General features: G+C 35.6%; 1 protein-coding gene across 1 annotated transcript in view; it reads right to left on the bottom strand.

Moving 5' to 3' along the window:
- The window catches only part of LOC145242873 (uncharacterized), a 137,513-nt gene extending 124,684 nt beyond the window's left edge, over positions 1–12,829 (bottom strand). The window contains exons 1-2 of the mRNA XM_080105986.1: positions 12,566–12,829; positions 362–486 (exon numbers count right to left, since the gene is read on the bottom strand). The gene's annotated coding sequence lies outside the window, so the exon portion shown is untranslated. The remainder of the gene's footprint in view (positions 1–361; positions 487–12,565) is intronic.
- Positions 12,830–25,683: the final 12,854 nt, after the last annotated feature.

Genomic DNA, 25,683 nt, shown 5'->3' with positions numbered 1-25,683 from the left:
TTTTCCCTTCCAACTGATTTTACCATCGCAACTGTTCTAAATCTACTAACTAAAAAACTTTCAGCCATTTTTATTTTAATGTGACCAAACTAACAAAGTCTCCTACTCTGTTACATATCGATTGTACCATCTTCTTCCATGAAGGACTTGACAAATAACATAGACTATCATTGCAAGCAGTCTGTGAGTGTGGTAGACGTCACAGTGGGTGGTTGTTTAGAACTCCCAAATCTAGTCACATTGACTTTGGTTTGCGATAGGAAATGTAGTGCTGAATACCCCAATATATTCACCGTAATCAATAATCCATAATCGAATTTAAATTTAATAACAAATAGTTAAGAAATGGAGAAATGCTCACCTAGAAAAAAATGTTTGACTTTTTTTTAAATGATGAAAATCAATAAAGCAAATGAAGCAGCCATAACCACGTGATGACATCCCATGGTGACATCACTCACCCCTCAACTATATGACTGGAGTCACCTACAATGAAAAAAACAAAAGTACCAATTAATAAAATAATAATTAAGCCCAACAATGTTAAAGCAATAAATAATATAACAACTGATCGAAAGTCTTGCTATAACTGAAGCCACTGACACGTATGCAAATGACCAAGCCGTGGCGCTAGTGTGAATGGATATACAGATATTGGGATTAGAGGAAGGGGAGAAAAAGTGCGTGTTGGCATGAAAGGAACTTCATGCTGCAAGACTCGTTAATCCTTCGAACCTTTACAAGATTGTCGGACAACCGTGAATTGTCGAACGAATTACACACATAACACTGGTTAGAGCTGCAGACCAAGAAATTGTTAATTGATCCAGCAAAGGAAAATGCAAGAATGCAACCATATTCTGTTGGCTTTAAAAATCTGTGTCAGAGGCTTCATGTGTGAATAACCGGTAATAAATACCTTTTTCTTTCAACAGCTTTTTCTAATAATAGATTACCTGAAAGCGCTTCCTTCAAACTCTTCAGCTAAACATTCACAGGCAACATGAATTGGAACAAATACATGAAGAACAATGCAAAGGTTGCTACAAAGAAAGTGGCTTCCCTCTACTATGCTAGAAAATTAATCACTTAATCACACCTGAGAGTATCCTGTACCTGTAATAAAGCCACCATTTGTGTATGCATAGAGTATTGTTGTCACATCTGGGATGCTGCATTTACTGTCTCTTCATCAAGTTCCCAAAAAAAAAAAAAAGAGTCGCAAATCTAATAGGTCCTGCACTGTCAACTAAGCTCCGACGTCTGTCGCTTCACCGCAATGTTGGAATGTGTTCTTTGCAAGACTATTATACACAACGTCGGGTTCGAGTAAAAAAATATAACAACCATGTTACATTGCTTTTCAAAACTGGTACCGGTCAAATAATATGTGAGAATTAAAAAAAAAAAAAAAGTCAATTATTTCGTATAGAAATGATCATTTAAAACAAGGGAGCGTCGCAAAATTTGTTCCTTTATAAATGACTTTGACAACCACACATGCGCATCTGGCGTTCCTTCTTGAATTGGTTTAAATAGAAAAAAAAAAAACAATGTTATTTTGATGACGCCGTCGTGGGGAAGTGGATATCGAGGTCGCATCATAAGCTTCAGCTTTCACGTTCAAGTCCACTTAACGGTGGTCTTCTTTTTTAAAGGGGTTATTTCGAGGCTTACATAATGTCATTTTTTTGTTTTCATCTACATTGAGTTTGCTTAAACTGGGTTTCCTGTTTTTATCCATTCTTTTATTTGCCATAGAGTTATCAGCTGTATCCAAACAACTTGATCGGGTATCCATGCTCTTTTTTTACGTCTGGGGGTTGCTCAATATCCTTACTACACCACCTCTCCACACCCGGGGAACACCGGGTACCCCTGCTAGTCTGATATATAAAAAGGCAAAATGTATGTTAGTTTGTGTGTGTGTGTGTGTGTGTGTATCTGTGTGTGTTTGTATGTCTGCCAAAAACTTCTGACAGATGCATCAGACCATGACAAAATCAGTATCGTTAGAAAGATCGATATCTCGGATGAAAAATATCTCAAAATTGTCCAAAAAGAATAATTCTGTCCTGGTCAACTGGGCCGTTTTTTTTTTTTTTTTTGCAAGTAGGGATCAGTTTTTGAGTCGACAATTTTGCAAGTCATACATCTACCATTCTCAACGTATGTTTATAAAACATTATTCCGACAGCCCATGACATCATAAGTCGCTGTGGCCGAGACAGCTAGCGCATTTGCTTTTTTCACTTTCTTTTTCTCTTTCACGTTACAGGTTTGATCCTGCCTACTGCGGGTAAATTTTTTTTTTTTTTTGCACTCACAGGGGTACTTGCTGCTATTTTGATTGAAGAAAAGTTGTTTTTTTTTTTTTTTAGGGCTAGGGGTTGGTTTCTTAATAGCCTTAGTATGCCACCTCTCTCCACCCGCGCAATGCCGGGTACCCCAGCTAGTTGGTAATAAAAAGTAAATACATATAAATCAATATGGTACAACTTTGTTGAATGGATTGATTCTGCTGTTGGTTTTATTGCAGAAGGAATCACATGAAGGTTGCCAGCATCCACAAGCAAAAGTCTCAAACACTATGCGAGATTGGTGCTGAAAATTCTACTAAGTTCTTCTGTCAGAAAGTCAGGAGGTCACTCTAAACAGTGTGGATTCTCGTGACACTGACAGATTCTCTCTATTAATTAATGAATAAATCGAATATCATTCTCAATCCTTTCATAGTAGTGTTCATCTTTCAACAACTGTATTAACCTTGTACCAAAAGAGAAATTAACATAGAATTATCATTTCATTATTAGTTTGGGTACGAAAAATAATTAGAAAAAAATGTTCAATACTCCTCTCATGCTGCTGCTGCCTAATTTTTTAAGACAACGACAAAACAAATGAACGAGTTTACTTTGTATCCTGACAATACATAAGATTTATGGAGTTTTTTCTGATTGTTTTCCAAATTTCATAAGGAAACTCCTCATACAAACGTAATGCCGAGCTTTTAGAGACACAGGGTGGGGGGGGGGGGGGGTCATAAAAAAAAGTTACCAGAATCAGTTTTACAACGTTAAGATTTTTATCACTTAATTTGCTAAAATCTCTTTAAAAAAAATATCCTGTTATTTATTAATACATGTGAAAGGATATTCATTTCGGAACAAAATGGTGGTATTTTGAGGACTTTGGTTTTTAAAATGTGACTATTTTAGTAGAACTACGTTGAAATCTACGACCGATTCAAAACATTTTATGATCAATAGGTACTGAAAATAATAAAGGGCGTTTTTATTAGAGGCGGCGCTTTAAATTAATAACTATTTTCTTTAATTGCAGATTTGGCAACTATTGGTTGTTTTGTTTGGCAATTCATCATGAAGAGACTGACACGAGAGCAGCGTTTGCAAATTTTGCAAATTTATTTTGACGTTTCATGAACAAATAATTTCACAAAATGAACGCGTTAACTTGCCACCTCATGTGTGTGATCTAACCTCATTAGATTATTTTCTTTGGGGATATGTAAGGTCCCATATCTGTGCTATTAAACCAGACATAATAGACCACTTGGAAGACAACATTCGACATGTTATTACCAAATACAATCCCATTTAATGCTTAGAGTTTGTGAAAATTATAGCTTTAGATTATGCCATATATGCGTAAGCCATGGGGTCATATGCTTGAAATTGTATTTAAATTATAAATGCCAAAAATTGATCTTTCGAATAAACCACATATTTGTATAATAAAAATATTTTTCTGTGATTTATTTTAATTTTAATTTTGACACCTCTAAAGATCACCATTTGTAATACAGCTCGGTTGCTGTTCAAATTAACTTATTAAGCAGTGAAAAAAATTACGTTTTTTTTTTTTAATATTTTTTGTTGTTTTTTTTTTTTCTTTTTAATACTCTACTATCGATTTACTTTAAATCCAAATAAGCATTTGATATTTTCCCCAGGCAATGCTGGGGATACAGGTCCTGCTAGTTTTATATACTTCTCTAAGCATGATTTGCCAATGGATGAAATTAATTTGATTGTCAATACTTAGTATGTGCACAAACGTTTGCTCGACATACAAGAAACTAGTGTACTGCTTTCTCAACCAGGACCTCTGAACCTTGGAACGGATTTCCAGATGTAGAGTAAACACAGAAATCCAAGTTGAAAAAGGATGAGTGCTCGACCATTATTTCTTCAATTGTGTAAATTTCTACCTCACTTTCTCTACATAGTAACTGAAGCATGATTGTCATTTTTTGTTTTGTTTGTTTTGTTTTTTTTTGTTTTTTTCAAAATTCATTGAATTGAATAATTAGGCTTATTAGATGTAGAATAACAATTAAAAAAAATTAAAATATATTCACAGTAAATTCAATATGTCAAGTTAATCATTCTTTAAGAAAAGTCAAGTTATCTCCCTTGAACTGTAAATAGAAGATGCATGAAGACCCTTTTGGCAAAAATAAAACCATGGAGCTTCAATTGCCATAGTGGTAGAAACTTACAAATTAAGAGGATACATTAACCTGTCCAAATGTACCTTGAATTATTGCGTTGTTGGTGCATTTGTTATCTCACTTGGAAGTCTATTCCAAGATCCAGGGTTCTGATTGAAAAACGGGGTCCTCTTTTGGTTGCATAAACTGAATGCACCCACTACCTGCCTTCTTATTTTTACTTTTTCATTTTTTCTTTGCTTTAATTATAAACTACGTTTTTTTACTCTCTTATTTTTTTTATAAATAAGATTATTATGGTATTGTTTAGCCATATTTATAATTAATTGAACCAAACTGTTATAAAACTAATACAAGTTTCTATTTATTTGCCTCCCCACGAGGGCAAAGTTAGACCAAAGGTCGGTTTTTAATGTGGGGAAAATCCAGCATCCAAAAACGAGCACCTAAGGATTGGAACAAAAAATAAAAATTGCCTCAGTCTAGAAGTTCTTCACTGAGCGAAGACAGAACAGTTGAAGTGTAGCATTAGAACAGACACTACACTTTGTTCCTAGCCAATAGGTTTAGTCCCTATTGCTATTTATTTGCTTCCCCACAAGAGCAAAATGTTACACAAATACGTTTTTAATGTGAAGGAAAACCAGCTCTCCAAAAATAGGCACTTTGGAAGTAGGCAAAAATAAAAATCGCCTTACTATATAGAAGGGGTTCCCCTACATTGACTAAGGACAATTTAACTTAATTGTAGTATCAGAACAGATACTATACTTAGATCTCAGCATGAAGACCAGATCCTACTCAGACCTTGAAGACCAGATCCTACTATTCAACAGTTTAAAAACTTCCAAATTCCTTAAAATTTTTGTAGGGTCATGAAGGAATTGATGCCCTTTTTTCTCATTCATTAATTTTAATAGTTGACTGATTTACGAAGAAACAAATGCATTCTGGTGGATTTGATTTTCTAATAAAATTATTCAGTGCTTATAAAGAATCCCCCCCATATTAAAAAGAAAAATAGAGAAAAATCTGTATGATGTACGAACCGTGATTGAAAGAAAATATCGTGAACCAAAAATCACGTACACTGATAAATTGTTTTGTGGTCAAAAAATGGAGACAATATTGCAAAGCCATCTTCAAAACAAGAGAGAGACCACCAAATAATTCAAACTTGCAAGATTTAAGAAGGTCATTTTTAACGCCGGTGTGGGGGGGGGTATTGGAAAAACTCAAATTTGCTTAAAAATGATTTTCTTTATAAAAATAAAAATAAACTACTTGATTAAATTACAGATTTTTCTTTATTTTTGTTTTTTAACCTAATAGAATTTTGGAATTTGGAATTTTGGATTTTGGAATTTTGAATTCTGAATTTGGAATTTTGGACCAATTATTTGTTGAACTAGGACTTCCACCTGCATCTTTGATTTCAATAAATAATCACTAAAAATAACTGCTATGGAGTTAAAACTGAAAAAAATTGGAACTTTCCTAATGTAAATCAGCTGAACGTGTTACTTCTATGAATGCGCAAATATACATTTATACATTTAACAATGTTATTTTCTAAGTTTTTATATGCATATTGACTTAGTTCAGATGGTAACAAATAAGGCTGAAAAGCTATCTGTTTGGATTTTGATTCTAACAGATGGCACCAAAGTCATTCTTTGTTTTTTTTTGTTTTTTTAACTTTGGAAATCACTACTATACATTGGGTACAATATAATAATCAATAGAGAATTGGCTATGTAATAATAGATATAACATCTACATACAACTGAAATAACATATTTAAGCAATTTAACTGACAGTCTTATACTACTGGTCACATGACACTGAATTAACAGGAAGTAGTGATCGCATGCCAAGGTTGGTTTATAACGAGTAAAATCTTTGTTTGGATGGATGAATAACAAGTACAGAAATATATCAGCAAGTTGAAATGCAAAATGTTCATTTCAACTTGCCAAAATATTTCTATTACTTTTGTAAATTCATTCATAGCTTGAAGTGGTTTAATTTTAAATCTTTCTTATCTATCTGTCGATAGCTCAAACGGTAGGGAAAGTGGTTGGAGTGCTAAATGTTTTGGTTTCAATTTTAGCTGATGGCATTGAAGTCATTTTTTTTAACTTTTGAAATCAGCACTCTCTCTCTCTCTCTCTCTCTATATATATATATATATATATATATATATATATATATAATATTCAATAAAAAATTGACTCTGTAATAATAAATACAAAATCTGCATGAATTAAAATATATTTAAATGTATTTTATAACCAAGCAACCCCCCCCCCACTAGTAAAACAAAATAAATGTCTGAAGAATTGTAACAGTCATCTATACTCCTTTAAATTTGTTTTTATTTTAGTGTATTGATATTCATATTAAAAACCTTTTTTTCTATTTATTAAAAATAAAATACAACTTTGTTATATATGGATCATGGAATTGCATTCATTTGCAAAAGATCTAGCTAATTTGCATATTCTTTTAAACATTCATTTTGAATTAATTCCCTGTTATTTTTTTTTTTTTTTCGGTTTTCTTATCAGATATTAATCATCTTTAGTTAACTACTACATGTAATTATATTCATGTAGATATTCTACATGATTTATACTTACGTAATATTTGTATAAAAAGGTTATAGTAAACACAAACCTCTTTTTATATATATTTATATATCCATATATATATATATATATTTGTTTAAAAATTTTGCCTACCAAACTCCTCTATTAGTTTTCGGTCTACAGACATGAAATTTAATATATAAGGTATTCGAACTCATCCCAAACTTAATATTTGGGTTTTACGTGGGGAAAATCGGTGAAAAAGTGCGAAAATTCAAGAAATGGAATTTGCCAGGTGAAGGTCAAACAACGGCATTATGAATATGCATGCGTAACGTAATAGCTATTGGTTCATGTTTTAATTTTTAGCCGTGCAGCAAAACTGTCCTCATAGGTCAGGCATTAACGTCACAGGAAAAAGTAAATCATAAGCTAAAGGTTTTGATTCCAATTCTTGATGGCACACGAGTCATTTTTTTTTTTTACTTTATAAATCATTACTAATAATTGGGGCGAATATAATATAATAATAAATATGAAATCGGCATTAATCAAAATATATTTAAGTGTATTTTATGACCAGGTAATGCCAGGAGGCCTGCTAGTTTTAGAATATTTTGATATGTACGAATTTATGGTGCTTATTTAAATTGGCAGTTATGGCAACAATTAAAAGTAAAGAAAATACGGAAAAGTTTGTATAGTGTATATAATCATTATAGAATGAAGATGTCATATTCCAAAAATCATATAAATCGATCAAGCAGTTATTTTAAAAACTAAGAGAATCAAAATTTATGATTTTTTAGCAATTTTACTGTTAAACTGCATTGAACATAAGGCTGATTTTTGACCTCGACAGTTCGATTTGAGTTGTATCTTTTAATTATTTCGTTGAATTTTATCATGCCTAATGAAAACACTACGACTTGCTTAGTCATAAAATTTGATTTACTTGAATAAAAAAATATTTGATCAAATTACGTGATTTTTGGAATATGACATCTTCGTTCTGTAACGACTACGTACATCATACAAACTTTTCTGTATTTTCTTTACTTTTAATTGCTGTCATAAGTGCCAATCTGAATAAGCAACAAATTTATTTATTTACAAGTATTAACTTTGGATGGAATTCTCTTTCCGCTAATATAATTCTTCCGAAAATCAAAACTTCAGGTGAGTTAAAGTGCATTTGTGCCATTTATTTTATATTTTATTTTGCAAATAGTGAGACACTTATTTACTCGCTTTCCAGAAAAATGTGGCTCAAAGTCAGAAAATGAGAGGAAGAAGATAATGGCTAGGAGGGAAAAGGGAACTCTGCTCTACATCTACTAACAAAAGAACTCTTGTCAATTATTTCAAGATGGCCATACCACCAAAGTTTCCCGTTCTGCACAAATATCCCTATACTGTCCAGATTTAATATTCCTCTGAAGTTATCAGATCTAAGCCCGTCTTTAAAACTTACATTACATATCCATCATATCTCATATAATTTCTCGGTACTTCTTCAGAATAAGGACGAGAATCAAAATATTGAATTTCAATTTAAACCAATCATATCTACTTGATTGTCATGTCGAAATTAGTAACATATCCAAAAATTGTGAAAAATGATAAAGTAGAAAATTTGGGCAAAATTTTTTTTTACTTTGTGAATGTTGTCCAGATTTCTACAACTGATTTAGAGTATTTTTGTGCTGCTGAATCAGGAAATGGTATTTGTTTCTCTCCATCAGGTTTTTGTGCTAAGTTGATTTGAAAAATATCAAATCTTTTGACAAAATCGATTATATTTTTGTGGCATTATCAGTTGATTTTTGTCAACACATATCATCCTAAATATGTTTTTAAAAGAAAAAAAAAATGTTTTGCCAAAAACATATATCGATGACCAGATAGAAACATCAATTCCTGTAAATTGAATGGTAAGAATTGATGACGGTTAAGTACACGTAAATTGCATGTTGCTTCACCATTGTTCAAACTTCAGAGCTTGAACTTCCACTTGTTTGAACCCTGGAAAGCTCAGCGGCAAGGACGTCTTTCTTCAGATTCCAACAGTAGTCCCCCATCATGACTGCATCCCAGCAACCCTGATATCTGGTCTCCATCTCTTTCAGGTCCTGATGATATCTCTCCCCATGCTCGTCACTCATTGAACCCAGGTTCTTGATAAACCGGTCCATATGTGAAAATAGGTAGTGCATCTTGACGCTCATGTTGCAGCCCAGGTTTCTGAAAGAAGTCAGCATGTTGTTGAAAAGTTCTGCGTAGATTTTGGCCTTTTTGTTGGCAAGAAAGTTCTTCATTACCAGAACTAATGCCTTCCATGTTTCTAGTTCCACGTTGTCCATTGAGTTTTTGCACTCTGGATCTCTGATGTTCTGTGTGATCTAAGGACTGTCAAAGATGACAGATTCCAATTTCCTCATGATCAATCCTAGAAAAGCCTGACACACATAAATAAAGCAGTCACCATTCTTGTCTAGACCTTTGGTGAACTGCTTCATTAAGCTGAGCTTGATGTGCAGTAGTAGGAAAAGTATTCTGTCCACCAGAGGGTCGTTGAGGATGTTCCTTTCTTTGCAAGACCCCAATTCCTCCTGGACATGCCAGTTCTTCTTTGTGTATGCAGAGCACTAATTTTTGGAAGATTTCAAGGTTTTGTGACTTCAAAGTCGACATAATCCCCCCAGAACTATCGGATCTGAATACTTCTTGTCATTAAAATAATCATTTCCAACCAAAACATGGCATTTTGTCACCAACAACTTCAAATGTTCCAGTTCCACACATGATTACATGTGGCCATAGCTCAAAACTTGATCTGATTGAGCAAAACCAATGTGATGTTTTTTGTTTTGTTTTTTTTACATGGGGGACCACTACTTATTAAGGCCCGGAAGCCACTCGGGGCTAAGGGTTATTGTGTGTACAAAAGTGTCTTACTTAAGGGGGCGATTATTCAGGAATTTGTTTATGTTGGACTTGAAGACATCTAAGTTGTAGTCAGGTGGGAAACAGGCAAACGGAAGAGAATTCCACAGGCGTGCACTTCTCAGAAAGAAGCTTTGTTCATGGAATCTACGTTTTTATTTAGGCACAGATAAAGAGTGGGGGGAATTTACTGACAGTGGTTTTAGCTAGACGAGTGTTTATCGTGAAAAATTGGTGTGGAGGAGGGGGAGACCAGAGATTGGAGCTCGGACGAGTACTTGCCATGGAAATAACGATAAAACAAAGACAGTTGGATTCACAGTGCATTAGATTTGTCCTAAATCAGCTGACAAAACGCGGGTAACAAATTTGTTGTTGATGCGTTATTAATGAAAACAGTTTTCGAATAAATTGAAAATAATAAACAGAACAGAGGAGGTAACTGCAGTCTGTCATGTTACATTTTCCCTCACAAAATGATGGTGGCCAAATGGATCGTGAAATTGTAAAAGTACATAATGCAGTAATAATTGCGACATGACAATTAGGTAGATAACAGTTGCTTTTAGTTGAAATTGACATAAAAATTAAGTAAATAAACATTGGTTTGTAATAAAAATTGAATTTTATAGCTTTCGATTTTTGTTATTACAAAGAAGCGCCAATTGCTCTCCATGCAATGCATATCTACAACTCTCGTGGTCAGCTTTCACTTCCATACACCATCACACTGCATACACATGTCATAGACTTTGGCACTAAATAGCCATGAACAGACCCATGCATTCTCCGGTGGAGAGAGGCTTCGGACGATCGGCAAAGCTAACGTTCTCCTAACGAGTAAGGAGGTAACGCTTGGGAGCGTGCATCTCCATCTAGTGCATTGTGACCTACAAAAATGCCGGAGCGGTGGAGCAGTGGAGCAGTGGAGCACAGTCCTGTTGCAATTCTTAGGTAGAGGAGGTGCCTTAGCAATAAAAAAAAAAACTCTTCTCAGAGAGGTAAATCGTGGGAGAGTAACATCTGTAGGTGAAGGTAATATTTATTTTCCCTTCCCACTAAGGTCGGTTCAGGTTCAACGGGGGGAGGGAGGAGGTTAGACTTCCTCCCCAAAGAGGGGTGGGGGGCACACTGGAGGGATATTAAAATGGCCACGTTCAAACCTATTAATAATAGCAAATCGTAGTCACTACAAGGCTGTTTCTGGTGTATTTCTGGAGAGGTTGCTACGGATAAATTAACCAGTGATGAATTTTAAATATGGCGGAGTCGGAGTGATATACAGTTCTTTCTCCCTTAAAAATTTGAGTTTCTAAGTTTAAAAAAACAACCCTACTTGAATGATCAATTTACGTGATTTTTGGACTATTTTCATTATTCATAAAGATCATCCTATATATATATATATATTGAAGGAGGACGAAGAATAGTTTTTCTGCCTGTCCCTTGAGGCGTCGATGGGTTTGAACATAGCTATTTTTATAGACGACTACGGTTCCCCCTTATCATATTAGGCCCACCTCCCCCGCAGGGGAGGACCTTTGTGGCCTTCGGACCAAGATCAAAGTGTAGTCTGGCTGCTGCAATCAAAGACCATTGCCCTTGTGACAATCTTCTGGTCCATGTAGGGTTTTGCCCCTACATGGGCCAGTTGGCAAATCAGTCACTATCCAGCTCCCATTTCCCACCTCTCGGGAGCTGGTCCCCTTTTCCCTTCCCTGAGTAAGAAAAAGGCATTTTAATGATCACAACCCGAACGCTATGACCTACCTCCCACTGAAACAAGCTTATGAGGTCACTGACCTCAGGTCAGTTTATAGTAAATCTAGCCTTCTTCCTCAAAAACGGCCACTCTGGATTGTTGCAAAAAAATCCCCGAGATCAGTGGACCCGTTAGTATTCTCAGGTAGTGGAACCTCAAAGGGCCTATAATGAACTAAGCCCTCTCCCGAAGAGGAGATAATGCCTAGAATGATGGCTTTATGGGACCGCCCTGTTGAAGCGTTTTACATCTAACGTGCAAAAATAAATGCTCCCCCCCCCGCCTCATATTATTATTATTTTACTGGATTTTAAAAAATGTAAAATGAAACTAATAAAAAAAAAATTAAAATAAAATTAAAAAATATATATATATTTAACCGACATTTCAATATTGTTGAATTCACAAACCAAAACAATTTGAAATCATATCTCAGAAATTTATGTGCTTGTGTGTGCGAGAAAAGGAAATTATTTAAGTAAAAATTTGAATTTAGAGTTGATGTGTATTTAACGTAAACGTTACCTTTACGTTACCTTTTAAGATATTTCAGTTTTTCTAGTTTTTTTTTTTTTTAAATAAAGATTTCTAAAATATATAGATAAATAAAAATAAGTACATGTCTATTTTCCATCGTTATTACTTACACTGAAACGCCGTAATATAAGTGCGGTGGACGATACATATATACATACGTAGGTAGGTAACAAGACTAGAGTCACGTTGTACTGTTATACAGCAACAAACACAATTTTTAAAAAAATAACCTCACTCGGAGGTTTTTAATAATACCAGGTAAAGAGTGTCGGTATTCCATTCAAATAAATCCAATATTTCATTGTGGAAAAGATGGGGTCCAGAACGTTCACACGCACTCTTAAATTTACAGGAATAATATCCGCCGCATTTTAATGTATATGTATATGTATGCTCTTATTCACGTTTTTACCTACTCTTCCTTCTTCTCCTCTTCCACCGCCTCCTCCTCCTCCTCTCGCCACAAAAAGAAGGCTAAGATGAATGCATGTCAGGCGAGTTTTGTATGCTAACTGCCCCGAGTGTTGCATGCTAACACGAAACAACGTTGCATGCTAAATACGCTGTTGCTTTTACGCCTTCGTATCCCCCCCCCCCCGCTCCGTTTGCATTTATTTGCATTTGAAAAAATAATATATTTACTAGTAGAGCCGGGCTCTACTAGAGCCCGTGGAAACTCCACAGAGTGGGTAACATGTTGAATCAACAAATCTGGCCTTCGGGCCAAGATTACAGTGTAGTATTTGTTCTGATGCTACATTAATTTGTCCTTGGTAAATGGAGGGGAAACCTTTCTACTATACTAAGGCAATTTTTATTTTTGCCTACTTCCAGAATGTCCCTTGGGGTGGGGGACTGGGGGGGGGGGCTAGTTTTCTCTCCACATTAAAAATGACCTTGTGTCACATTTGGCTTTCGTGTGTAAGCAATTATATTTAAAGCTGATATTTTTTCTGGATAATGCAAAAAAAAGGTAAATTTATACAAACACCGTGACAGCGAATTAACCCTAACCCTAACCCTAACCCTAACCCTAAACCCTACCCCTAACCCTAACCCTAACGCTGTCACGGTGTTTGTATAATAATACCAAAAAAAAAAGAAAAAAAGAAAAGAAATTCTGTCCAAAAAAACTAATAACACGCAGCAAATATGAGTTTACTAACATTTCTATAAAAATAATGTTCATTGTATTTTAAATATAAAACTAAACCCAAATGAGATATATTAATAAATACTCGGAAGTAATATTGTGCTACATAGTTCAATAAAAAAAATAAAATCACATTGTAAGATACAATCTTTAATTTACTCCTTCAATTCAGCACTTGGTCAGCACCTCCTTGGCTGAATTTTCTTTTATTTATTTATTTATTTATTTATTTATTCATTGCCTGTTTCTTTCAAATGTTCCCTTTTTTGCGTAACGTTCCGGTGACTTCTTTCTTCTATAAAGAACTGCTGCCCAGGGTTGCCAGATAAGCCTTTTTAAAGAAAGGCCATTAGCTTTCAAAAATTGTGTTTGACCTTTTTCAAAGCGTAACGTACGGACTAACTAAGGAAGGAAGAAACAGAATATTATATAGATGAATATGAACTTTAAAAAAGATTTAATATGAGATTTGATAACCTCAGCTAACCCCACCCCTCCAAAAAAAAAGAGGTACTTTTTAGAAAGTAACATGCTCGCTCACATCCTGAAAAACTTGGTGAAAAGAAAAAAGAAAAGAATATATATTTTAGAATTTATATTTTCGTAGATAAACTTAACGTAAAATAATCTCAGATTTTAGAGTCATTCTAACGTTTTAAAGAAGGCATTAACCATTTTTTTACTATGGGAGGTAAATTTCGTGCGTTGTTTTTTTTTTTGTTGTTGTTCTTTTTTTCGGTGGGGGGGGAGGTCTATCTTTTTAAGCGATTATGGTTATACTACATGGACAGCTGAACTTAGAGTTAACAAAAAAATAATAATAATAAATAAATGATAAAAAGTAATAATTGGCTAATTTAATTAATTACCCTGAAATTTTAGATTGGCCCCGAAATAGGGAATTATTTTACGCTACATTTATATATAAAACTTATCCCCCACTATAAATTCTAAAATTTTCTTTTGCTTCTTTGCCTCAAGTTTGGGAAGATGTTTTCAAGTAATCGCCCAAAAAAGTAGCATTTTACGATCGGGACTGTGAGTGTACTAATCTACACATTTACTGAAAACACTGCATAGTGCAGGAGGTGACTTTTTTCTTTCTTTCTTTTTTTTTTCTTCTTCACGTCTCTCAGAAATCGTCAAAGTAATTTTTAAAAGAATAAAAACTGTTGGTTCTTAGAATTCGACTGTATTTTGTGTCATCATAACTTTCTTAAATTTATTAAAAAAATAAAAAAATAAAAAAGCACGCATGTATTATTTATTTTTATTGTTATTTTTTCTTTTTTGTGCAATTTTCGATTCGGTCCTGAAATTGCATTTGTCTGGCCCTGTTTCCCCCTCTTCAAATGTCCCAAAATGAAAACCAAAAAAAAAGTTGTACCTTCACACTAATGAAGTGCCCGATATTATTATGAATGAATTCATTGGTTAAAATCAAGTTCGGTTCGTTTTTGTATACACTCTTCGTCAGCTGATGAATGTCCCGGAAAAGTAATTTCTGATTAATGTTTACTAGTATTAAAGTCCCGTTTGCATATTTTAAAACTGGTAAACATTAATCAAAAATGACTTTTCCAGGACATTCATCTATATAAGATCAGATCAGCTCAGCTGACAGTGTATAAACAAAGAGGGATGAAACTTGATTTCAACCAAAATTTCACTCAAAATAAATCAATTAAAAGCGACAATATGTAAAAATAAAAAATTTAAATGCAACAATGTATCTGTAAAAAAGTTTTTTCGGTTTTCGTTTCAGAAACCCTGGTTTAATTTTGTACGATTTGATTGCGTTTCGGCACTATATCTCGGTGTTCGTGATTTTACCCGACCAATATGGACACCCATGGGTGTTGATCTATATAGGTACTCGATTTTCTTTTCTTTTGTTTTGAAAATAAAATTAAAAAGGAAAAAAGAGATAAATTGCTGGCGTCAAACACACACAAACAAAAAAGGGAGCGGGAGAAGAGACGGGAGATTTCCTATTTGCACAGAAACGATTTCTGTTTTTTGGTTTTTCGAATTTCGGAAAATCTTTTTTTTTATTATTTTTTATTTCAATTTAGGCAGATTTAAATCCTTCCCTTTTTTTTTTTCCTTTTATTTCGACATAATCTGGGATATATATATATATAGATATATATATATATATATATATATATATATATATATATATATATATATATATATATAAAGTTTATCAGGTCGAAAAGCCTCGACGCACAGACAGACAACCACAAACGGTGATGATAGGAAGCACGTCCCGTACGGAACACCTTGATAATCATCACTTCCAAACAAGCACATCTATCAAATATGAGATTTTGATCATTTTTCCAAAATAGTCAACAAAACCAAATAAAACAAAACAAAAAAGGTGAACAAATAAATATACAACAAATAAATATTACCAAAGGCAAGCTAAGTTACAATTCTACCTACCTGAATAAGTTTTTTTTTGTGTGTTTAAACTTATTTTAAATTATATTTTTTAATAATAAAAAAAAGCAAATATGCAGCATCTTTCCACCCTAAAAAAATCCTTTAAAATTACCACCGGGTGCTGAAAAGGAAAATAACGTGGAAATTCCAGGGAACAAGTAGTTTCCAAGATGTGAAGAAATTATAGTTTCAAAAAGTGGGGGATCACTTTTTTATATTAATTTTACGTAAAATGAGTATCCACTTTATGGTCACCTATTTGGCGGGGAATCAAAGTAAAATGAACACAATTTAACGTGTGCACTCACTCTCTCTCACACACACACACACACACACACACACACACACACAGACACGCGCGCGCGCGGAAATAAACGAACGTTTATTCATTTCAATTTCCCCGCGCATTTTGCACAAAAATAAGTTCTTCTAGCAACGGCATAATTTCAAATACAAATACGCCCACACACTTTTTCTCACAACAACAAAAATAAAATGAACATATTTCTGGCGGACGTAGTTGACGACAGCATCACGTGACACAAGCGACAAAGAGAAAATTGTTTTTTTAACGTTTTTCCAAAAAACAAAATAGCAGTAGCAATCTTGTTTTGGAGCCGGTCCAAAATGTATAAAGACGCATCAAACATTCTTTCTTCCCTTCTTTTTCCCCTTCTTCTCGCTTCGATGTCACACGAGAACATGCCTCTCGTTTTCATAACATTGTCGCTGTCAAAGCCGTCAACACCATAATTACACACGCCACGCGGGCACTCAAATATCACAATTATGCACACACGCACCCATTCCACACGTTTTCTTATTAATAACAACGAATTACTTTCCTCGCGAATTACTTTCCTCATAGGACTTTTGAATAAGGCGAACTTCACCAGTTAAAACACCAACCTTAAAATAAGGATATTATTTTAACACAAGACTTTTACCTTCTAATCTTATTAATTCCGCGAAGGACTTTCATCTAACATTCTAATCATAATGACTTCGCAAGAACTTTCACCGATCGGACCTTTGCTTATTCATCTTGTAGTTTTTGTTAAAAAATAAATGCGGTGCATTTTAAACCAGAAGGAAGTGTTGTTTTGTTTTATTCCTTTGTGTTTATTATTTTGTTTGGGGCAAAGAGATTTAATTTCACTTAAACATTTTGTCTCCTACAAGTGACACTCGACCATGAAATAAAACATGCACTTCCTTCTACAATCCTACAGTTCAACATCACGCTATTTTCCCATTTAAACTGGGACCGTAGACGTCCGTCTATACCGACTCCTTGTCTACGCAAAGAATAGAGACTGGCAATTTAAAGGCTTCCAAATTATTTTCGGGATTAAATCAAGCGAAACAAGAGCATGGATTTGTCACATTCAGAAATATCTCCAGCCACCCTATCGTGCTGAAGGAAGCAATTCTAAAATGAACTGGCTTATCGAATGAGTCGATGCTATGCAACCTCTTTACGCAGGTCGAACTTGGAGACCGCACTCCATCGCAGTTGTTACGTTACATGCGCACCCTTTTGGGAGATAACAAGATGTCGGAGAACATCATGAGGAGTTTGTGGCTGGATAAACTACCAACATCAACAGTGCAAATCCTCGCACTAACGGCAGAAGGAACAGAGCCTGACAAACTGGCAGAAATAGCAGACTGGATTCATGAGAACCTCCGGGCACACCGAGTAAACTCGCTACAACAACAGCCGATGCAACGAAGAGACAAAGAGTTAGCCGAGCTTAAAGCAATGGTCAAGAAGCTGTCCAAACAAATACAGGATTTACTGAAGGCAGATCGCCAGCGCTCACATCACAGCAGGTCACCCTATAGACGAAAGATACCAGCAGAAGTCAAATCGTGGAACACGACAAAGCAGGTGGACACTGTTTGTACCATAGTAAATTTGGCAGTAACACGTGACTTTCAGTAACAGAACGAAACGGAAACAAGGATGCTAACCAGTAAAGACGACGACTGTCGCTGGACCCTCTGTAAAAGGTCATCTATTCTATATCTGTGACAGCACCCAGAGATATAATTTTCTAATAGACACTGGCGCCGAAGTAAGCGTAATCCCACCGCTGACCAGTCAGAAGATTACGACCCAATTGTATCACTTGCAAGCAGCTAACAGTACCAAGATATCCACATTTGGGGATAAATCACTAACTATCAACATCGGCTTGAGGCGAACTGTCACATGGATTTTTACCATAGCCGATGTAACAACGCCCATAATAGGAGTGGATTTCCTGGCAAAATTCAACTTGTTTGTGGACATGACCAACCACACATTAACAAACAACCAAACGAAATTAGTGGTCAGAGGAGTCTCCACTCTTTACCAGTCAACAGGTATCAGCTCAGCCCTACCTGAGGACCCATCTACTCCAAAAATATCCGCAGCTGTTTCAGCCATTCAAGGACATGGACACGGTCAAGCATAGTGCTAAACACTACATTAAAACAACCGGACAACCAGTCCACACCACCCCCAGATGTTTAAAACCGGATAAATACCGAATAGCGAAGGAAGAATTTTAGCACATGCTACAACAGGGAATTATCCAACCCTCAAAAAGCGCATGGTCTTCTCCCTTACACATGCTGCAGACATCGGACAGTACATTCTGGCGCTCATGTGGCGATTTCAGAAGACTAAATGCACAAATTGCACCGGACAGATACCCTATTCCTCACATTCATGATTTTGCGATTGGATTACAGAACGCAATAACATTTTCGAAGTTGGATCTAGTGAAGGCATACTACCAAGTTCCCGTAGCAAAGGATATCCACAGCCTTGACCACACCATTTAGACTTGACAAATTCACTCGCATGCCCTTTGGACTTTGAAACGCTAGTCAAACTTTCCAACGTTTAATAGACAAGGTTTTCAGAGAATTGCTATTCATATTTGGATTTGTGGATGATGTCCTGATTGCTAGTAAAAACCTTGATGAACATAAACAGCACCTGGATCAAGCTTTCCAAAGATTATCTCACTATGGCCTAAAAGTAAACGTTGAAAAATGCATCTTCGGCCAATCAAAAGTCAACTTCCTCGGACAAATGATCAACATAGGCGGAATATCACCACTACCTGAAAAACCGAATGCCATCGCTAATTTTTCACAGCCCACATCTGTTAGACAAGTCCGTCGATTTATAGGGATAATCAACTATTACAGACGATTCTTACACAACTGCTCTAAAATTCTCGTGCCACTAATATCGCTGTTGCAGAACAAGACCAAGAACCAACAGGTGACATTAGATGGACCAGCTTTAGCAGCTTTTACTCAAGCGAAGAAAGCCCTAGTAAACTTCACAAAGCTGACTTACATATATGACAAGGAAGATACCAGACTCACACTTATAATGGATGCATCAGATGTAGCCATAGGGGCAGTCATACACCAGCTGATCAATGATGAGATGACCCCTAGATCACTTTTTCGGCTAAACAAAGCACAAAGAAAATACAGCACATTTTCAAGGGAATTGTTGGCAATTTACCTGGCGATTGAACATTTCAAACACATCTTGGAAGGCAGAAATTTCACAATCTACACAGATCACAAGCCGTTAACTTATGCGCTACACACACATGTGGACAAATATGGCCCACGAGAAATCAGACATCTCGATTACATTGCACAGTATTCCATGGATATAAGATACATGAAGGGCCAGGAGAACATTGTAGCAGACACCTTATCCAGAACCATGATCACTTCTCCAAATTCCAGCTCGCTAGGCATTAAATTGATAGCACGAGAACAGGAATCAGACACAACACTTAAAGATGTTCAGGAAAACACATCCTTACAACTCGAAAAAACGTCCGTACCCTTCAGTACAGCGATTGTTTATTGCGACATGGCAAAGAAACAACCACGACCGTACATACCACCTAGCCTCAGACGACAAGTTTTCCAACATCTTCACAATTTATCTCATCCAGGAAAAAAAGCTACTCTAAAGCTAATAACGCAACGTTTCGTGTGGCCGAATATGAACACAGATATTCGAAATTGGACTAAGACGTGCATACCTTGTCAAAAGCACAAAATTCACAGACACACAAAATCACCACTGAGTTCTTTTAGCACACCCGATGCTAGATTCACCAACATCCACATCGATTTGGTAGGACCGTTACCCACTTCAAAGGGACACACCCACATCCTGATCGTCGATAGATTCAGCAGATGGCCTACTGCCATAGCCGTTAAAGATACTTCAGCTTCAGTAATAGCCAGAGCCATACTTCAGGACTGGATAGCCATTTTTGGAGTATCCACAGTCATTACGACAGACAGAGGTTTGCAGTTCTAATTGACACTCTTTGCGGAATTCAATCAATTACTGGGAATGAACCACATCAAGACTATGGCATATCACGTAGAAGAGATCTCATGCTGGAACAGATAACTGGACATTGACAGGCATTGGAACTGATAATTGGACGTCAGTGGGCCCTAGAACTGGTAACTGGATGTCGATGGGCACTGGAACAAGAAGGCGAACATTGACAAACACTGGAGCTGATGATTCAGGAAGGAGAAGTTGAAACAGGAACTGGAGTGGCAGACTAAGAAGGGAGTTTCAGAAGGCAGACAGCACTAGAGAGTGAAGTGTGTTGCATTCAGCATTAAAAATTAGTAACAAAATACAGTAGAGTATATAATATACATGTATATAATCAAATAACATTATAAATTCCACTATAGTTTGTAAACTTAAAAAGACGGTCCGAATTGCATTATTAGTTTGGTAGTTAGTCCTAAAAAGATTCTTTGGGTATGACTGCTGGTTCCTTCAGCTGCTGGGCTCAACAACTTGACAGAGTCTATCTAAGTTAGGATTTGAGAATCGCCTTGAGCTGGTATTTATTTCTCTCTCACTGCAAGAAATGTGACACTCGGGTCGGAAAGTGAGATTGAAAAGTCAATGTCCCAAAGGAGGAGCACTCTGACACTACAAAAGATACCTGTACATTTCTAGCACACGATAAGCAATAAACTAACCCTTTCTCAAAGAGAGAAGACAAAACCTGAAAGGGTGGACCTCCTAGAACTGCACAGAACAAGTACACTACAATCAATAGGAAACAGGTCATTACAGGAATGGTCCAGTCAGTTGATTTTGGGGCCAGAGTATAAAAATCCTTGCTAAGCTCTCAAATCCCACTGGCTTTTATGAGAAGGTGAGCTTAGTAAATATACAAATGACTATAATTAATTTCTGACCAGATTTCTTATAGCCAAAAATGTCCGGTGTATTTATTGATATATATAAATATACTAGACTACCCGTGACTCGTTGGGTCAGTATGTTATATTAGCTATGGAATTCATGTATGAGCGTGACACTTGTGACGTAAAGAAAATATTTTTTTTTTGACATAACAGAAACATTTCTATGAATGTATATTAAAATGAAAAAAGAATATAGATAGATTTCTACGAGTCGTTCTGTTTATTATAATTAATTATTTTTGAAAAAAAAAAATTACAGTTACTGAATTATAAGTGGTTGGCCATACTTATAGGTAAATGTGCACTGAACAGATTCCATATTAATTATTATAGTTAAATTCAAATTTTGATATATCTTTTTTTACAATGACAACATAACTTATTTTATGGCTGTCAACGGGTTAAAGTAGATTATTTGTAAAAAAAAAATAATTGCGTTAAAATAACTTAAATGTAATACAGAAATGAACAATGTAAAAAAAAAAGCAGACAGTATTAACAATTCTATATTTGGATGATTTAAACGGGGAAAAAAACAAAACAAAAGAACAATTGGGACGCTGAAAACATACACAGTAAAACAATACGTTTTATGGCTGTGTTGATTATTCCAGGTTAATGGCATTTGGACGGATCACTCAAACATGAAAAAAAAAATCCTCCCTATTCATGTAAAGTTACCTATTTTACCAAATAATCGCTCAAAAATCGAAAATTAAACATGATTTTCCTACAAATCGAACGCTGACGAAAGTCATTTAGCAGCAAAAACGCAGATGAACCTACCGATAAGAAATATAAGAATGAAAAACCCATATTGGAATCCTTCAACTAAGTTATAGAAACTTAAAATCTAAAAAAAAATAATAAAACCTGAAGCAAAAAAATAAAACCTAAATAAATCAAATAAAATAAAACTAATATTGAAACAGATTAGTAAATTTGTCAACAAATTCACCGTTCTCACACAACTATTTTGTATCTAGAAATGTAGACAAAAAATAAAAAAAGAAGGAAGGAAGGAAGGAAAGAAAAGGGATGGATAGAGAGTAGTAGTAGTAGTAGTCTTGGCTTTACTACAATTGTTCTTATGGTTGTCAACGGGTTAAATTTGTTTAGTTGTAAGAAAATAGCGACAGTATAGTTGTAATAAAGAATAGTTGCAAAACACCCCCACTCTTCCCATGTTAAATAATAATTTTGAAATAATAACGTTAATATTTCAGTGCGCAGGTCAAAATCTGCGAAAGAAGCGATTTGTGTTCATTTGTTTACGTTATGAGTTAATGTTTATGTGCGCATGCGCAAGCAGATGTCGTAAACCGGAAAGTGGGTTACATCACTCGTTACAAGGTCATTTGAGTTTTATAATTATATAGATGTATATATTAATCTTGAAGTCGGTTTTTTTTTGTTAAATTTGAGAAAAGGGGAAATTTTAGTCGTTTTTTTTGTTATCAAAATAAGCAAAAGGAGTCGTAACTATTTTTATCATATGTGATTGGGGCATCTCTTTCACATGTATGCTTCTGTTGACAGGTGTGCCTGTGATGCTTGCAAACAAATAGGCATGGTGCTTCTACAAAACTATTAGAGTAGGGACCTCAACAGTGAAGGGGTGAGATTTTGCTACTTGTCAGGTTAATCGTGAGTATGTACGTCAAGTGGGCACAATTGCTATGAGTTTATTAGAGCATGTTCTATTAAAGTACTTGTTAAACAGGCACAGGGATGCAACATTGTGACGATGAGACAGAGGAATCTATGGATCGATAATGCACTTATTAAAATACATGGAATTCTTACCTTCAATTCTCTTTGGTACACCAATCATTCGTACCTCACAAAAAGTAAAGTGCAAATAAAAAATAAACATCTAGTGTTCGCAGACGAAATACCAGTTTTTCAACCACTAAAAATATTGGAGTTGATTTTCATTCATCTCAAGCACCATGATGAAATTTTGTTCAACTATGAACAGTTTTCGTGAGAAATTTGATTCTGGCTTCTCCAGCAGTTCAGCTCTCGCTTCACCTAATGCAATGAGGCAAAAGGTGGCTGGTTAATTTAACGCATCAAAACAAAGCTTCAAAGTTTTCACCATAAATGCTCTGATCCCCACTTGGCGCCAATCGATATGAATGGCTCTCATCTAAAAGAAGCTTTCTCTGAATCTGACCATCACTCTTGACCTAAAATGAAAGACTTACATCAAATCTGTTGCCAAGGTTGCTGGAAAAATGGATGCATCATTCTATCACTCCAGAAGGTATCTCATTCCTGACGCAATCCTCTACCAGCATAAGAGGCAGATACATCCTAAAATGGAGTACTGTTTGCACATCCTTCAAAACAGTTTCGAAACCTAGTAGGTGATGCCCTTTTCGCTTCTCTGCAACTTCTTTCCAACAGAAGAGAAGTTGCGAGCATGTCTCTGCTTTATCGTTTATTTTCATGATAAGTGCTCGTTTGAGTGTCAATCTATGATGCCCCTCTTGACAAACTTTCATAAAAGACACCCAACTAGCTACAATCACAATCAGCAATTTTTTTCTCCTCACAAAAATATGATTAGCTGGTAGAACCATCTGGAACAAACATTGGATGGTACGTCACAAATTTTATGCTAGGAATACCAGCTTTGACCACACATGTTCATTAAGGCAACACCCACACCTACTTCAAGCGAATATATATCCCTTCCACAAAACATATCAATCTGTATAAAGTCACCGTTCACTTATGAATGAGATATTAGTGCCACATCTGGGTTGGTGTACTTGTGATATTATCGACAAAAAAATGTGTTAGAAAGTGGAAAAAAAAAAAAAAAGATAAAAAGAGGAAATAAATTCATTAGCAAACAAAGTTATGGGAAGGGTTCAAAGGAGAGTTGCCAACCTAATAGGCCCCAAATTATCAGCTAGGCTTCAGCTTCTCTCCTACCGATGAAATGTTGCATCCCTCTGCCTGTTTTACAAGTATTTTAATGGTATATGCTCAGACGAACTACAAGCCGTTGTACCCCCTCAACGTAAATAGCCACCTGTACACGGTAGAAATCTCCAGATGCCAGAAAACCTTCTACTCTAATAGTTTCTTCGCCAGAACTGCTAGACTTTGGTATTTCCTCCTGGGTTTCTGCTTCCCCGATTGTACTGATATGCAAAAGTTCAAGTGTAATATAAACAGACATTTTGCAGCTCAACTCCCTAGATAGTATCTCTGCAATTTTGTCCCAGATAGTAGCCCCTACATCAAAGTGGCACCGAGCCTTGTTTGGAATGAAAATGGAATTAAAAAAAAAGAAAAAAATACACCAGATTATTAATCGAAACTGTAGCAAAGCACACTCATCTACTTCAAACGAATATATATCCCTTCCACAAAACATATCAATCTGTATAAAGTCACCATTCACTTATGGATGAAGTATTAGTGCCACATCTGGGTTGGTGTACTTGTGATATTATCAGGAAAAAAAATGTGTTAGAAAGAAAAAAAGAAGAAAAACTATAAAAAGAGGAAATAAATTGATTAGAAAACAAAGTTATGGGAAGTGAGGTTGAATCTAACACTATTCATATCCCGGGTGACAGCAGCGAACCTTGTTAGTCAAAAACTCCAGCGGTGGATGGTCAGGTTGTTTGACGTGTGGTTGAAGGAATCCAGATGATAGAATATTTTCTTGCGTGGAAGATTCAGAAAATAAAATCTTTCAATAAATAAACAGACTTGACAGGTGCAGATGAAAAAGATCTGAGAAATCGCCGTTTATAGCCATCTGTTGAATATGAAAAACCAAAACGTAGATTCCATGAACAAAGCTTCTTTCTGAGAAGTGCACGCCTGTGGAACTATTCCGTTTGCCTGTTTCCCACCTGACTATAATTTGGATGTCTTCAAGTCCAACATAAACAAATTCCTGATGAACCGCCCCCTTAAGTAAGACACTTTATCAAATCCCCAATACTAACAATTACTACGATACTATCCCATTGATTACTGTACACGTAATAACCCTTATCCCCGAGTGACTTCCAGGCCTTGATAAGTGGTGACTTCCATGTACAAAAAAAAAAAAAAAAATTCATGTCAGCAATAGACCATCTCACAGAAAGCTTTGATATGAGAATAAGAAATAATTTGGATTGTAACAGAGTGTGGGCGCACGTGTCATGCAAATGGATCCAAAATGGTGTCATTGATAGGGAAAAGAAAGACTATAAAAAGGACGATCAGATTAGAGACATAGTAGTAGTAGTAGTAGTAGTAGTAGTAGTAGTATCGTATGGGTTAGACCTCTATACCGCTATTTTTAGCCAGTCTGAGAAATTATCTTCAGATAGATGGGCTGTCGCATAGCCTCCTCCCAGTCTCGTGACTGGACAGTGTATGATCAGGTTGTCTGTGTGTTGGGGGCTTCCTCCCACTGGGCAGATTGGAGAGTCTATTTGTCTCCACCTGCGTTTGTTTACTGCAGTCC

The sequence above is a fragment of the Euprymna scolopes genome, chromosome 21 (assembly GCF_053919585.1).
Source record: "Euprymna scolopes isolate OS-2025 chromosome 21, ASM5391958v1, whole genome shotgun sequence".
Lineage (NCBI taxonomy): Eukaryota > Metazoa > Mollusca > Cephalopoda > Sepiida > Sepiolidae > Euprymna > Euprymna scolopes.
This window is presented reverse-complemented; position numbering and strand designations above follow the sequence as displayed.